The 13,310-nt window shown below is 49.6% G+C and overlaps 1 long non-coding RNA gene across 1 annotated transcript in view; it reads right to left on the bottom strand.

The window, feature by feature from the left end:
- The window catches only part of LOC136788767 (uncharacterized), a 200,197-nt gene extending 191,412 nt beyond the window's left edge, over positions 1 to 8,785 (bottom strand). The window contains exon 1 of the long non-coding RNA XR_010827373.1: positions 8,120 to 8,785. This is a non-coding gene — a long non-coding RNA (uncharacterized lncRNA). The remainder of the gene's footprint in view (positions 1 to 8,119) is intronic.
- Between the last annotated feature and the right edge of the window lie 4,525 nt (positions 8,786 to 13,310).

Here is a 13,310-nt window from a genome sequence, read left to right on the forward strand (position 1 = left end):
CTTTCGTAGTCCCCTTTTATCATCAGGTTCTTCCGGGGTTACGTGGCCCCTTTCTAGTACTGCGGCTGCGTCGATTGTTGCTAGGGGGTCGTCTCTGTCCCTCTGGTGGTCGTGCGGATGAAGGCAGTAGTCTTCCTCTGCTTAGTTTGCAGTGCTTCTCCTCCTTATTTCATAGAATCATAGCATCATAGAATATCCTGAGTTGGAAGGGACCCTTAAAGATCATCAAGTCCAACTCTTGATACCGCACAGGTCTACCGAAAAGTTCAGACCATGTGACTAAGTGCACAGTCCAATCTCTTCTTAAATTCAGACAGGCTCGGTGCAGTGACCACTTCCCTGGGGAGCCTGTTCCAGTGTGCAACCACCCTCTCTGTGAAGAACCCCCTCCTGATGTCGAGCCTAAATTTCCCCTGCCTCAGCTTAACCCCGTTCCCGCGGGTCCTGTCACTGGTGTTAATGGAGAAAAGGTCTCCTGCCTCTCGACACCCCCTTACGAAGAAGTTGTAGACTGTGATGAGGTCTCCCCTCAGCCTCCTCTTTTCCAGGCTGAACAGGCCCAGTGACCTCAGCCGTTCCTCGTACGTCTTCCCCTCCAGGCCTTTCACCATCTTCGTAGCCCTCCTCTGTACACTCTCCAACAGTTTCATGTCCTGTTTATACTGTGGTGCCCAGAACTGCACACAGTACTCGAGGTGCACTCGAGTACACCAGCGCAGAGTAGAGCGGGACAATCACCTCCCTTGACCTACTAGCGATGCCGTGCTTGATGCACCCCAGGATACGGTTGGCCCTCCTGGCCGCCAGGGCACACTGCTGGCTCATATTCAACTTGCTGTCTACCACGACCCCCAGATCCCTCTCTTCTAGGCTGCTCTCCAGCGTCTCATCGCCCAGTCTGTACGTGCAGCCAGGATTTCCCCGTCCCAGGTGCAGGACCCGGCACTTGCTCTTATTGAACTTCATGCGGTTGGTAATCGCCCAGCTCTCCAACCTATCCAGATCCCTCTGCAAGGCCTTTCCACCCTCATTCGAGTCCACAACTCCTCCAAGTTTGGTGTCATCAGCAAACTTGCTCAAAATACCTTCTATTCCTACATCCAGATCGTTTATAAAAATATTGAAAAGTACCGGCCCTAAAATGGAGCCTTGAGGGACCCCACTGGTGACCGCCCGCCAGCCTGACGCAGCCCCATTTACCATAACCCTTTGGGCCCTGCCCGTTAGCCAATTGCTCACTCATCGTATGATGTTTTTATTTAGCTGTATGGTGGACATTTTGTCCAGTAGGATCCTATGGGAAACCGTGTCAAAAGCCTTGCTGAAGTCCAAAAAAATCACATCAGCTGGTTTCCCTTGATCCATCATACGGGTGATCTTATCATAAAAGGAAATCAGGTTAGTTAGGCAGGACCTACCCTTCACAAACCCATGCTGGCTGGGACCAATGACTGCTTTGTCCCCCAGGTGCGCCTCAATAAGTTCGAGAACCATCTTCTCCATGATTTTACCAGGCACTGACGTGAGACTGACAGGCCTGTAATTGCTAGGGTCTTCTTTCTGACCCTTTTTGTAAATCGGCACAACATTTGCCAGCTTCCAGTCTACCGGGACCTCTCCAAATTCCCAGGATCATTGAAAAATAATTGAGAGAGGTTCCGCGACGACGTCCGCCAGCTCTTTCAGCACCCGGGGATGAATCCCGTCCGGACCCATGGACTTGTAGGGATCCAGGTGGAGTAGCAAATCCCGCACACGTTCAGGGTCGGTTGGGAGTTTGTCATCCCCACCGTCCTGGTCCTCCAGCTCAGGGCACCCTGGGTCCCGAAGCCCATCATCGGCATTGAAGACAGAGGCAAAGAAGGCGTTAAGCGTCTCTGCTTTGCCTATGCCATTGTCTGTGAGGAGACCTTCCCTATCAAGGAGCGGCCCTATGTATTCTTTAGTTCTCCTTTTTCCATTCACATATCTGAAAAAGCCCTTTTTATTTTCTCTCACAGACACAGCCAGCTTCAACTCTAGGTGTGCTTTGGCCACACGAATTTTCTGCCTACAAACACGAACAGCATCCATGTATTCTTTCCATGACACCTGGCCCTCCTTCCAGTAGCGAAACACTCTCTGTTTCCGCCTAATCTCCATTAGAATGTTCCTGGTCAGCCACGCCGGCCTCCTGCCCCGCCTGCCTGACTTGCGATATTTAGGAATTGCCTGATCTTGTGCTTCTAGGAGGCATCGCTTAAAGAATGACCAGCACTGGTGGACATCGAGGCCTTCAAGAGCAGTTTCCCAGGGGACCTTGCTGACTAGTTCCCTGAGCAGCCTGAAGTCCGCTTTCCCCATATCTAGGGATGAGGTTTTGGTGGCACTTTTCCTTCTGTCACCGTAAATTTTGAACTCAACCACTTCATGGTCGCTTTGACCAAGGCGGCCACCAATCACCACATCTCCCACCAGACCCTCTCTGTTTTCTAGCAACAGGTCTAGGAGGGCACCTTTCCTAGTTGGCTCCGTTAGCACCTGCACCAAGAAGTTATCATCTAGGTGCTTCATGAACCTCCTGGACTTGCTCGTGTCAGCCGTGTGGCACTCCCAGTTAACGTCTGGCAAGTTGAAGTCCCCCATAAGGACAAGGGGAGTTAATCTCGAGGCCTCTCTTAGTTCTGTAAAGAATAATTTATCGGCGCTATCGTCCTGGCCAGGCGGTCTGTAATAGACTCCCACAACGACATCCCCTTTATTCGTTCGTCCCTTGATCCTTACCCAGAGGCTCTCAACTTTGCCATCGCCGACCTGAAGTTCCACACAGTCCAGCCCCTGCTTCACATATATCGCCACCCCACCACCTCGCCTACCCTGCCTGTCCCTCCTGAAGAGCCTGTAACCATCTATCGCAACACCCCAGTCACAGGACTCATCCCACCAGGTTTCGCTTATGCCGATGATGTCGTAGTTGCGGGACTGGGCCAGGACTTCTAGCTCATCCATTTTATTCCTCATACTGCGTGCGTTTGTGTAGAAGCACTTCAGGTGCGTCTCCTTACACTCAGCACCTTGTGGATCTGCCCGAAGGACCTCACTGGCACCCAGCCCCTCTGATTCTAGCGTACCTTCCCTTAGGTTTTCACCGGCGTGCCTGGTTTTAGCCCCTTCCCCCTTCGACTCTAGTTTAAAGCCCTATCTATCAGCCCTGCCAACTCCTGACCAAAGATCCTTACCCCTCTCCGAGAGAGGCACATCCCATCCGGTGCCATCAGGCCCTGTGTAGCATAGACCTTCCCGTGATCAAAGAACCCAAAGTTCTGCCGGTCACACCAGTCTCGAAGCCACGAGTTTATGTGAACAGCACGCCTTTCAGCTTCGATCCCCCCTATCGGAAGGACAGAGGCAAACACAACCTGTGCCCCTGATCCTCTAAGTAGTCGCCCCAAATCCCTAAAGTCTCTTTTGATCGCCTTCGGACTTCTCGTTGCTACTTCATCGCTACCAGCCTGAAAGACCAGTAGCGGGTAGTAGTCAGTGGGACGTACCAGGCGCTGGACTTTCTTGGCAAAGTCTCTCACCCGAGCCCCAGGGAGGCAACAGACTTCTCTGCGGGTTGGGTCCGGTCGGCATATCGGTCCCTCTGTCCCTTTCAGAAGGGAGCCCCCCATAACAATAGCCCTTCTTTCTTTTTTGAAGGATGATGTGGCAATGCGATGTGTAGGTCGCCTTGTCTTAGGCGCCCCCTCCAGCTGGGACGGGTTTTTATCTACTTTGTCATTCAGATTGTCTTGTTCTAGTCCTTCATATCGATTATTTAAGGGTAGATGAGAAGGTGAGGTGGGCAGAGAGAGGGCTTGCCTACCACCCCGAATAGGCACCTGCCTCCATTCCCCCCCTTGATCTAGGTCTCCTCCCGCTGCCTGGCAGGAGGAGGGAACCTCCGTCTTCTGCATAACAGGAGATGCCTGTGCTGTGGCAGGTTCGTGAGCCTGCCTCAGAGAGGGTAGAGTGCACCTCCACCAGTCAATTTCCATCTCCGATTCCCTGATGCTTCTGAGCCTGTTCACCTCCTCCCGGAGCACTGCTACCTGGCTGAGCAGTTCTTCAACCTGGGCGCACCTCCCACAGGCATACCCACCACTGCTGTCGGAGACCGACAGAAGGCTGGGGCACACTCTGCAGCCCAGGACCTGGACGGCTGCGTTTTTCACGGATCCCTCCGTCTGAGTAGCCACCGTGGTGACCGTGGCTGGAGATGCCGCACGAGATGCGGAGGCCACGCTTTTCTGCCTGGTTGATACCATGGTCAGGTTCTACGCAAGCAGGTTACAAGCACGGAAGGGAGAGGTAGCTGCAACAGAGCGACGATGGGTCCCCGCCCTTCTTGCCCGCCCTTCCTGCCCGCGCTAACTGCCTCGCTAACTGCCGCGTCACTCCCTGTTTGCCGGCCCTGTTCGCCGCGCTCCTGGTCGCTCGCGCTCCCTAAGGGCTGCCGGGGGGAGGAGCTGTCGCTGACGCTGCTGGCTCCGCCTACGCCTCGTCAGCCTCCCTCACGAGGGCTGCCGGTGCCTGGCGGCTCCCTCACGTAGGCTCGATGCCTGAAAAATAGCCCTGCCTGTCCCGATCCCGCGCTCCGCTGCAGCACGCGTCTGCCCTGGAGCCGGTCGCCTCGGCAAGTGGCCTCGCCTCGGCAAGTGGCCAATTTGGTCATGTTAGTTTTTCTTAAGATAGGGCAGTGGGTTATCGGGTTGGCAATTGTACTGTTTACACAAAGTTCTCTCAACCGTATATCCGAGACATCAACAGGCAGGATGACTCAAGGTTTTTACCGCCGCTTGAGCAACTCCTATTGTTCCCTTCTTAATATAGCCATGAAAAATAATGAACAAACATTTCTTATACATCACAATCCCTCCTTTTTCTTTTAGCTAGTTATTTTGTTCATTAATTCCTGGTATGCCTGACTACTGAGCATTAAAGTTTCTGCATCCTCATCCATAGTTACAGGCTCATATTTAGCACGGATAAGCATCAAATGCGCTGCCTCTAAACGGCTTTTTACAATTGCGATTACTCGGTTGAAAATACATGGTCCAAAGGTTAGCCCTAACACTTAATAACAACAAGGGTCCTGCTATTGTTGACAGCAAAGTTGTAAGCCAAGGTGAATAATTAAACCAAGATTCGTACCAATTCTGCCTGGTTTCATTCTCTCGTTTCCTCTTTTCCAGTCCTTCTCTGAGTTTCATCATTGTATCCCTCACTACTCCAGTGTGGTCTGCATACACACCGCACTCTTCAGAATGGTACAGAATTCTTGGTACATTTATTACCTGTATACAGAAATCTTGAGACACATTAAAGAGTTTGAGTGATAAGCAAGGAGTAACACCCGTCGATGAACAGACCCATCTAGTGTTAATTTCACCATTCATTCGTTCCACCTTTCCAGAGCTTTGAGGGTGCCACGGAGTCTGATATTCCCAATTTGTCCCCAAAGCTTTCCTAGTCTCTCAGGACACTTTCGACACAAAGTGCAGACCTCGGTCAGAATCAATTGTTTCTATAATCTCGTATCTCAGGATGATATTTTCGAATAGTATTTTCACCACGGCATGGGCCGTTGTCCTTGCCGTTGGGAAGGCTTTGACAAAGTGCGTGAGATGATCTACAATCACTAATAAGTATTTGTACCTTCCTACTTTTGGAAGCTCTGTGAAATCTAGTTGGATTTTGGCAAAAGGTCGGTGCGCCAGTTCCCGACCTCTTAACACTCTTTTTCTCATATGCTGGGTGTTCACTCTCCTACAGACAAGGCAGTCATTCACAACTCGTTTTGCTACACTGTATATTCCAATACATATATACTTTGTAGCAAATTGATCCACTAGCGCTTGAGTTCCCCAATGAGTGTTTTCATGAAACCTCCGTAGCACTCTTAAAGCTGCAGACTTAGGGAGCATCTCCCGTCCATCGGGCAATACCCATTTACCCTCATCGGTCTCTTTTATACCCATTTGAGCCATCTTATCCTTTTCTGGCAGCGTAAAGCAGAGCAATGTATATATGGGCCCGTGTAAGTAGCAATGCATATATTTCCCTTCCTCCTCTTCCCAGAACGGACAACTACATTGTATGGCATCAAAACCAAAATCCTTCCAGCAATCATAACATGGAAATTCCTTTAAGTCTTTCCCACAGTATTAAGTATTAAGTATTATATTAAGCATTATTATATATTATTATATTATTATTGATTGTTATATTAATTATTATATATTAAGTATTAAGTATAAGTATTAAGTATTTCCCACAGTCTGGGCAATCTTCCCTCGTTCTTATAATTCTTATACTCATTAATGCTGCCCTTTTTGCCTCCTGATCCGCTAGATTATTACCCCTAACCTGAGGGGTGAGGCCTTTTTGATGCCCTTTTATATGTACTACGGCAATTTCTTTGGGCTCTCTGATAGCTTGTAAAACCTGGGTAATCAATTCCTGATGTATTAAACCCTTTCCTTGTGAATTGATGAGCCCCCTTTCTTCCCATATTTTACCAAATGTATGTACTACCCCATAAGCATATTTTGAATCTGTATATATTGTACTGCTTTTATTTTTCAACAATTTTAGGGCCCGCAGTATGGCACATAGCTCGCAAGCTTGGGCAGACCAGCTAGGGCTCAAAGGTCCAGATTCCACTATCTCAAATGTTTTCCCATTTACTAACACGTATCCTGATTTTTGCTTTCCCTCAACTACTCCCGAGGAACCATCCACATATATCTGTTCACCGATTCCACCTCTTCTAGATCAGGTCTCAATTTCGTTTGCTCTTCTATATTTCGGAGGCAATCATGTCCTAAGGACTCATTTGGTTCCCCATAAAGAAATTGAGCAGGGTTCTGTAGGGAGGTTGTTTCTAATGTTAATTTTGGAGAGGAAATCAAAATTCCTTCGTATTTTAATAATCTGGCGTCAGTGATCCATTTCTCTGCCTTCTGTTGCAGTACCCCGCATATATTGTGTAGAGATATTACTTTGATTTCCCCCCCAAAAGTGATCTTCTGTGCTTCTTCCACTAACAAGGCAGCAGCTACCACTACCTGCAAACAGTTTGGCCAACCCCGGCTAACCGGATCCAATAATTTAAACAAATAGGCCACAGGTTTTTTACTCCCTGCCCATTCTTGGGCCAGCACTCCCTATGCCGTGCGTTCTGCGCTGTTCACAAAAAAAAACCAAAAACGGCCTCCTTAAATCTGGTAAGCTTAACACTGGGGGGGGCGTACTAGTTCCTCCTTTAACTTGTTCAGTCATTCCTCATCTTCCCGAGTCCATTTCAGCAACCCGTCTCTAGTCAGTTTTTCATAGAGAAATTTTACCTTTCCGCTATAATCCTCTATCCATTGTCTACAATAGCCTATTAATCCTAGTAATTGCTGTACCTGCCTTTTAGTTCGCGGGGACGCTAAAGCCAATATTCCACTGATTCTGTCTGGGTCTAACTTCTTAGTCCCCTTACTTAACTGGTGACCCAGGTACTTTACCTCTTGCTCCACAAATTGTAATTTTGGCTCCACAATTTGTAATTTTGCCCCTCCTTTTTCTTTTAAAGGGTACAGATTAACCGATTCTCTGAGCCAATCTAAAGACTCGCATATTCGCTCTCCTCTAAACAAAAAGGTTCCTTTGCATTCACATAAACGTTTAAGGCTTGACAAACCCAGTCTTCAAACGACCCAAATATGGGCCAATAATTTGCCTACCTCCCCAAACTTCAACACAATAATGAATCATTTTTACTTTATCCTTTCCCCGCCTAGAAGGGGAATCACTCCAATTCTTAATCATTAACCCCAGTGGGCTATCTGGGGGAATAGGGGGCAACCTAACACTAGGCATTACCCCACCCATGGGACCAGAAGGCTTACTCTTCTTCTGTCCCATCTTCCGGAGTGCCTTTCACACACACACGCAGCCGCTTCCCCCTGGTCGTGGCCCAGTCCCTCGCGGGATGTGGGAACCGCACTACTGAGGGGTCCGCACTCACTTCGTCCTCAATTGGACGTCTCACACAGATGCACTCCGGGATCACCAACCCCAACCGAACGGCTCACCGGCCTATACTTACCCACCCCGTGGGTCTTTGTTCGGCCTTCGTGCACAAAGATTACCTAGGGGTTTTGCCGGCTTTATTTGCTTGCTGCCCGAAATTTAGGGTTCGTCGGTAAAGGGTTCGAACGGCAATAGTCCCGGCGAAGGCCGCCGAAATCGGCGGGGCGCCCCCTTAGATAGGCTTCCCGATCAAATTACCTCTATCCGAGTCACGGCACCAAATTTGTTATAAATTGCTCTTTAGCCAGAAAGAATTTATAATAAGTCGGTTAGTTTATTGAGTAAACGATCAGCAAGCAAAACAGCGCTGAGCGACCGGGGAGTCCATGCTCCTGCAAATGTTGCGCACCCTCCCCCTTTCGCAGTCCCCTTTTATCATCAGGTTCTTCGGGGGTTACGTGGCCCCTTTCTAGTACTGCGGCTGCGTCGATTGTTGCTAGGGGGTTGTCTCTGTCCCTCTGGTGGTCGTGCGGATGAAGGCAGTAGTCTTCCTCTGCTTAGTTTGCAGTGTTTCTCCTCCTTATTTGGTCATGTTAGTTTTTCTTAAGATAGGGCAGTGGGTTATCGGGTTGGCAATTGTACTGTTTACACAAAGTTCTCTCAACCGTATATCCGAGACATCAACAGGCAGGATGACTCAAGGTTTTTACCGCCGCTTGAGCAACTCCTATTGTTCCCTTCTGTCCTGGTTCCAGTTAGGACAGAGTTAATTTTCCCTCATAGTAGCTGGTAGGGTGCTATGTTTTGGGTTAGGATGAGAAGAGCGCTGATAACATGCTGATGTTTTAATTGTTGCAGAGCAGTGTTTACACCAGGCCAAGGACTTTTCGGCTTCTCGCTCTGTCCTGCCAGCGAGCAGGCTGGGGGTGCAGCAGGAGCTGGGAGGGGACAGACCCAGGACAGCTGACCCAAACTGGCCAAAGGGGTATTCCATACCATCTGACGTCATGCTAAACAATATATAGGGGTGGCTGGCCGGGGTGGGGGGGCCGGCTGCTCGGGAATAGGCTGGGCATCGGTCAGCGGGTGGTGAGCAATTCCATTGTGCATCACTTGTTTTCTTACACATTATTATTATTAATACTATTATCATTATCACTATTATTATTATTATTGTTATTATTATATTCCTGTCTTAATAAACTGTCTTTATCTCAACTCACCGGCTTCACTTTCCCGTTTCTCTCCCCCATCCCAGAGAGGGAGGGGGGAGGGTGAGCGAACGGCTGTGTGGTGTTTAGCTGCCAGCCGGGTTAAACCACAACACCTTCTTAATATAGCCATGAAAAATAATGAACAAACATTTCTTATACATCACACCTTCCACCTCGGGGGCGCTTCTTTTCAGTGACGTTCTGTACAAGCTGCCTTCCAGCTCGGGTGTGCTTCTTTTCAGCGATTTTCATTACCAGCTTCCTTCAAGCTCGGGTGCACGTCCTTCCAGCGACTTTCAGTACGAGCTTCCTTCCAGCTCGGGTGCGCTTCCATTCAGAGACATTCAGTACAAACTGCCTTCCAGCTCGGGTGCGCTTCCATTCAGAGGCATTCAGTACAAACTGCCTTCCAGCTCGGGTGCTCTTCCTGTCAGTGACTTTTAGTACTTCCTGCCTTCTAGCTCGGATGCACTTCCTTTCAGCGTCTTTCAGTAGGAGCTGACTTGCAGCTTGGGTGCGCAATATTTCAGCGATTTTCTTTCCGAGCTTGCTTGAAGCTCGGATGTGCTTCCTTTCTGCTACTTTCCGTACGAGCTTCCTTCCAGCTCGGGGGCCCTTCCTGTCAGCGACTTTCAGTACGAGCTTCCTTCCAGCTAGGGTGCGCTACCTTTCAGTGACTTTCAGTACTTGCTGCTTTCCAGGTAGGGTGTGCTTCCTTTCAGCTATTTTCAGTACAAGCTTCATTCCAGCTCGGGTGCGCTTCCTTTCAGCGACTTTCAGTACCAGGTAACTTGCAGCTTCCACGTGCTTCCTTTCAGCGATTTTCAGTACGAGCTGTCTTCCAGCTCCCGTGCACTTTCTTCCAGCAACTGTCAATACGAGCTGCCTTCCAGCGCGGGTGCGCTTCCTTTCAGCGACTTCTGTTTGAGCTTCCTTAGAGCTTTGTACACTTCCATTCAGTGACTTTCAGTACGAGATTCGTTTTAGCTCGGATGCGCTTCCTATCGGCGACTTTCAGTACGAGCTTCCTTCCTGATAGGTTGCGCTCCCTTTCAGCGATTTTCAGTACGAGATTCATTCGAGCTCGCGTGCGCTTCCTCTCAGCGCCTTTCAGTACAAGCTCACTTGCAGCTTCGGTGCGCTTCCTTTCAGCGACTTCCGTTCGAGCTTCCTTCGAGCTCTCTACACTTCCATTCAGTGACTTTTAGTACGAGCTTCCTTCCAGATCAGGTGTGCTTCCTTTTAGTGACTTTCAGTAGGAGCTACCTTCCAGCTCGCTTGCGCTTCCTTTCAGAGACGTTCAGTACGAGCTTCCTTCGAGCTCGGGTGCGCTTCCTGTCTGCGACTTTTAGTGCTACCTGCCTTCCAGCTCGGATGTGCTTCCTGTCAGCGATTTTCATTACCAGCTTCCTTCAGGGTCGGCTGCGCTTCCTTACAGTGACTTTCAGTACGAGCTGCCTTCCAGCTCGGTTGCGCTTCCTTTCAGCGATTTTCATTGCAAGCTTTCTTCCAGCTTGGTTGCGCTTCCTTTCATCGAATTTCAATATGAGTTTCCTTCCAGCTCAGATGCGCTTCCTTGAAGCGACTTTCAGTACGACCTGTCTGGCAGCTCGGGTGCGCCTCCTTTTAGCGACTTTATTTACGAGCTTCCTTCCAGCTCGGGTGCGCTTCCTGTCACCGACTTTAAATACGAGCTTCCTTCCAGCCCGGGTGTGCTTCTTGTAAGCGACTTTTTGTACGAGCTTCCTTCAAGCTCGGGTGCGCTCCCTGTCAGCGACTATATTTATGAGCATCCTTCAAGCTCGGGTGTGCTTCCTTTCAGCGACTTTCAATACTTACTGCCTTCTAGCTCGGGTGGGCTTCCTTCCAGCGACTTTCAGTACGAGCTTCCTTCCAGCTCGGGTGCGCTTCCATTCAGAGACATTCAGTACAAACTGCCTTCCAGCTCGGGTGCGCTTCCTGTCAGTGACTTTTAGTACTTCCTGCCTTCTAGCTCGGATGCACTTCCTTTCAGCGTCTTTCAGTAGGAGCTGACTTGCAGCTTGGGTGCGCAATATTTCAGCGATTTTCTTTCCGAGCTTGCTTGAAGCTCGGATGTGCTTCCTTTCTGCTACTTTCAGTACGACCTGTCTGGCAGCTCGGGTGCGCCTCCTTTTAGCGACTTTCACTACGAGCTTCCTTCCAGCTCAGGTGGGCTTCCTGTCAGCGACTTTCAGTACTTACTGCTTTCAAGTTCGGGTGAGCTTCCTTTCTGAGATTCTCATTACGAGCTTCCTTCGAACTCGAGTGCACTTCCTATCAGCGACTTTCTGTACAAGCTTCCTTCCAGCTCGTGTGTGCTTCCTTTTAGCGACTTTATTTACGAGCTTCCTTCCAGCTCGGGGGCCCTTCCTGTCAGCGACTTTCAGAATGAGCTTCCTTCCAGCTAGGGTGCGCTACCTTTCAGTGACTTTCAGTACTTGCTGCTTTCCAGGTAGGGTGTGCTTCCTTTCAGCTATTTTCAGTACAAGCTTCATTCCAGCTCGGGTGCGCTTCCTTTCAGCGGCTTTCAGTACGAGCTGACTTTCAGGTCCGGTGCGCTTCCTTTCAGAGACTTTCATTACCAGCAAACTTGCAGCTTCAATGTGCTTCCTTTCAGCGATTTTCAGTACGAGCTGCATTCCAGCGCGGGTGCGCTTCCTTTCAGCGACTTCTGTTCGAGCTTCCTTAGAACTCTGTACACTTCCATTCAGTGACTTTCAGTACGAGATTCGTTTTAGCTCGGATGCGCTTCCTATCGGCGACTTTCAGTACGAGCTTCCTTCCTGATAGGTTGCGCTCCCTTTCAGCGATTTTCAGTACGAGATTCATTCGAGCTCGCGTGCGCTTCCTCTCAGCGTCTTTCAGTACAAGCTCACTTGCAGCTTCGGTGTGCTTCCTTTCACTGGCTTCCGTTCGAGCTTCCTTCGAGCTCTGTACACTTCCATTCAGTGACTTATAGTACGACATTCCTTTTAGCTCAGATGCGCTTCCTGTCAGCGACTTTCAATACGAGCTTCCTTCCTGATAAGTTGCGCTTCCTTTCAGCAATTTTCAATACGAGCTTCATTCGAGCTCGCGTGCGCTTCCTGTCAGCGACTTTCAGTATGAGCTACCTTCCAGGTAGGGTGCGCTTCCTTTCAGCGACATTTATTATGGGCTGCTTTCCAGATCAGGTGCACTTCCTCTCAGTGACTTTCAGTACGAGCTGCCTTCCAGCTCGGGTGTGCTTCCTTTCATTACTTTTCAGTATGTGCATTCTTCCAGCTTAAGCATGCTTCCTTTCAGTGAGTTTCAGTACGTACTTCCTTTCCGCTCGGGCGCGCTTCCTTTCAGCAAGTTTCAGTACGAGCTGCCTTCCATCTCGGGTGCCCTTCCTTTCAGTTACTTTCCCTACGAGCTGCCTAGGCTCTCAGCTGCGCTTCCTTTCAACGACTTTCAGTATGAGCTTCCTTCGAGCTCGGGTGCGCCTCCTTTCAGCGACTTTTAGTACTTCCTTCCTTCCAGCTCGAGTGTGCTTCCTTTTATCAACTTTATTTACGAGCTTTCTTCAAGCTTGGGTGCGCTTCTTGTCAGCGACTTTCAGTACTTACTGCCTTCAAGTTCGGGTGCGCTTCCTTTCTGTGATTCTCATTACGAGCTGCCTTCGACCTCGAGTGCACATCCTACCAGCGACTTTCTGTACAAGCTTCCTTCCAGCTCGTGTGTGCTTCCTTTTAGCGACTTTATTTACGAGCTTCCATCGAGCTCGGGGGCCCTTCCTGTCAGCGACTTTCAGAATGAGCTTCCTTCCAGCTAGGGTGCGCTACCTTTCAGCGACTTTCAGTACTTGCTGCTTTCCAGGTAGGGTGTGCTTCCTTTCAGCGATTTTCAGTACAAGCTTCATTCCAGCTCGGGTGCGCTTCCTTTCAGCGACTTTCACAAAGACCTGCCTTGCAGCTCGGGTACACTTCCTGTCAGCGACTTTCAGTACAAGCTTCATTCCAGCTCGGGTTCGCTTCCTTTCAGCGATTTTCATTACCAGCTTCCTTCAAG

The sequence above is a fragment of the Anser cygnoides genome, chromosome W (genome assembly GCF_040182565.1).
Source record: "Anser cygnoides isolate HZ-2024a breed goose chromosome W, Taihu_goose_T2T_genome, whole genome shotgun sequence".
NCBI classification, from domain to species: domain Eukaryota; kingdom Metazoa; phylum Chordata; class Aves; order Anseriformes; family Anatidae; genus Anser; species Anser cygnoides.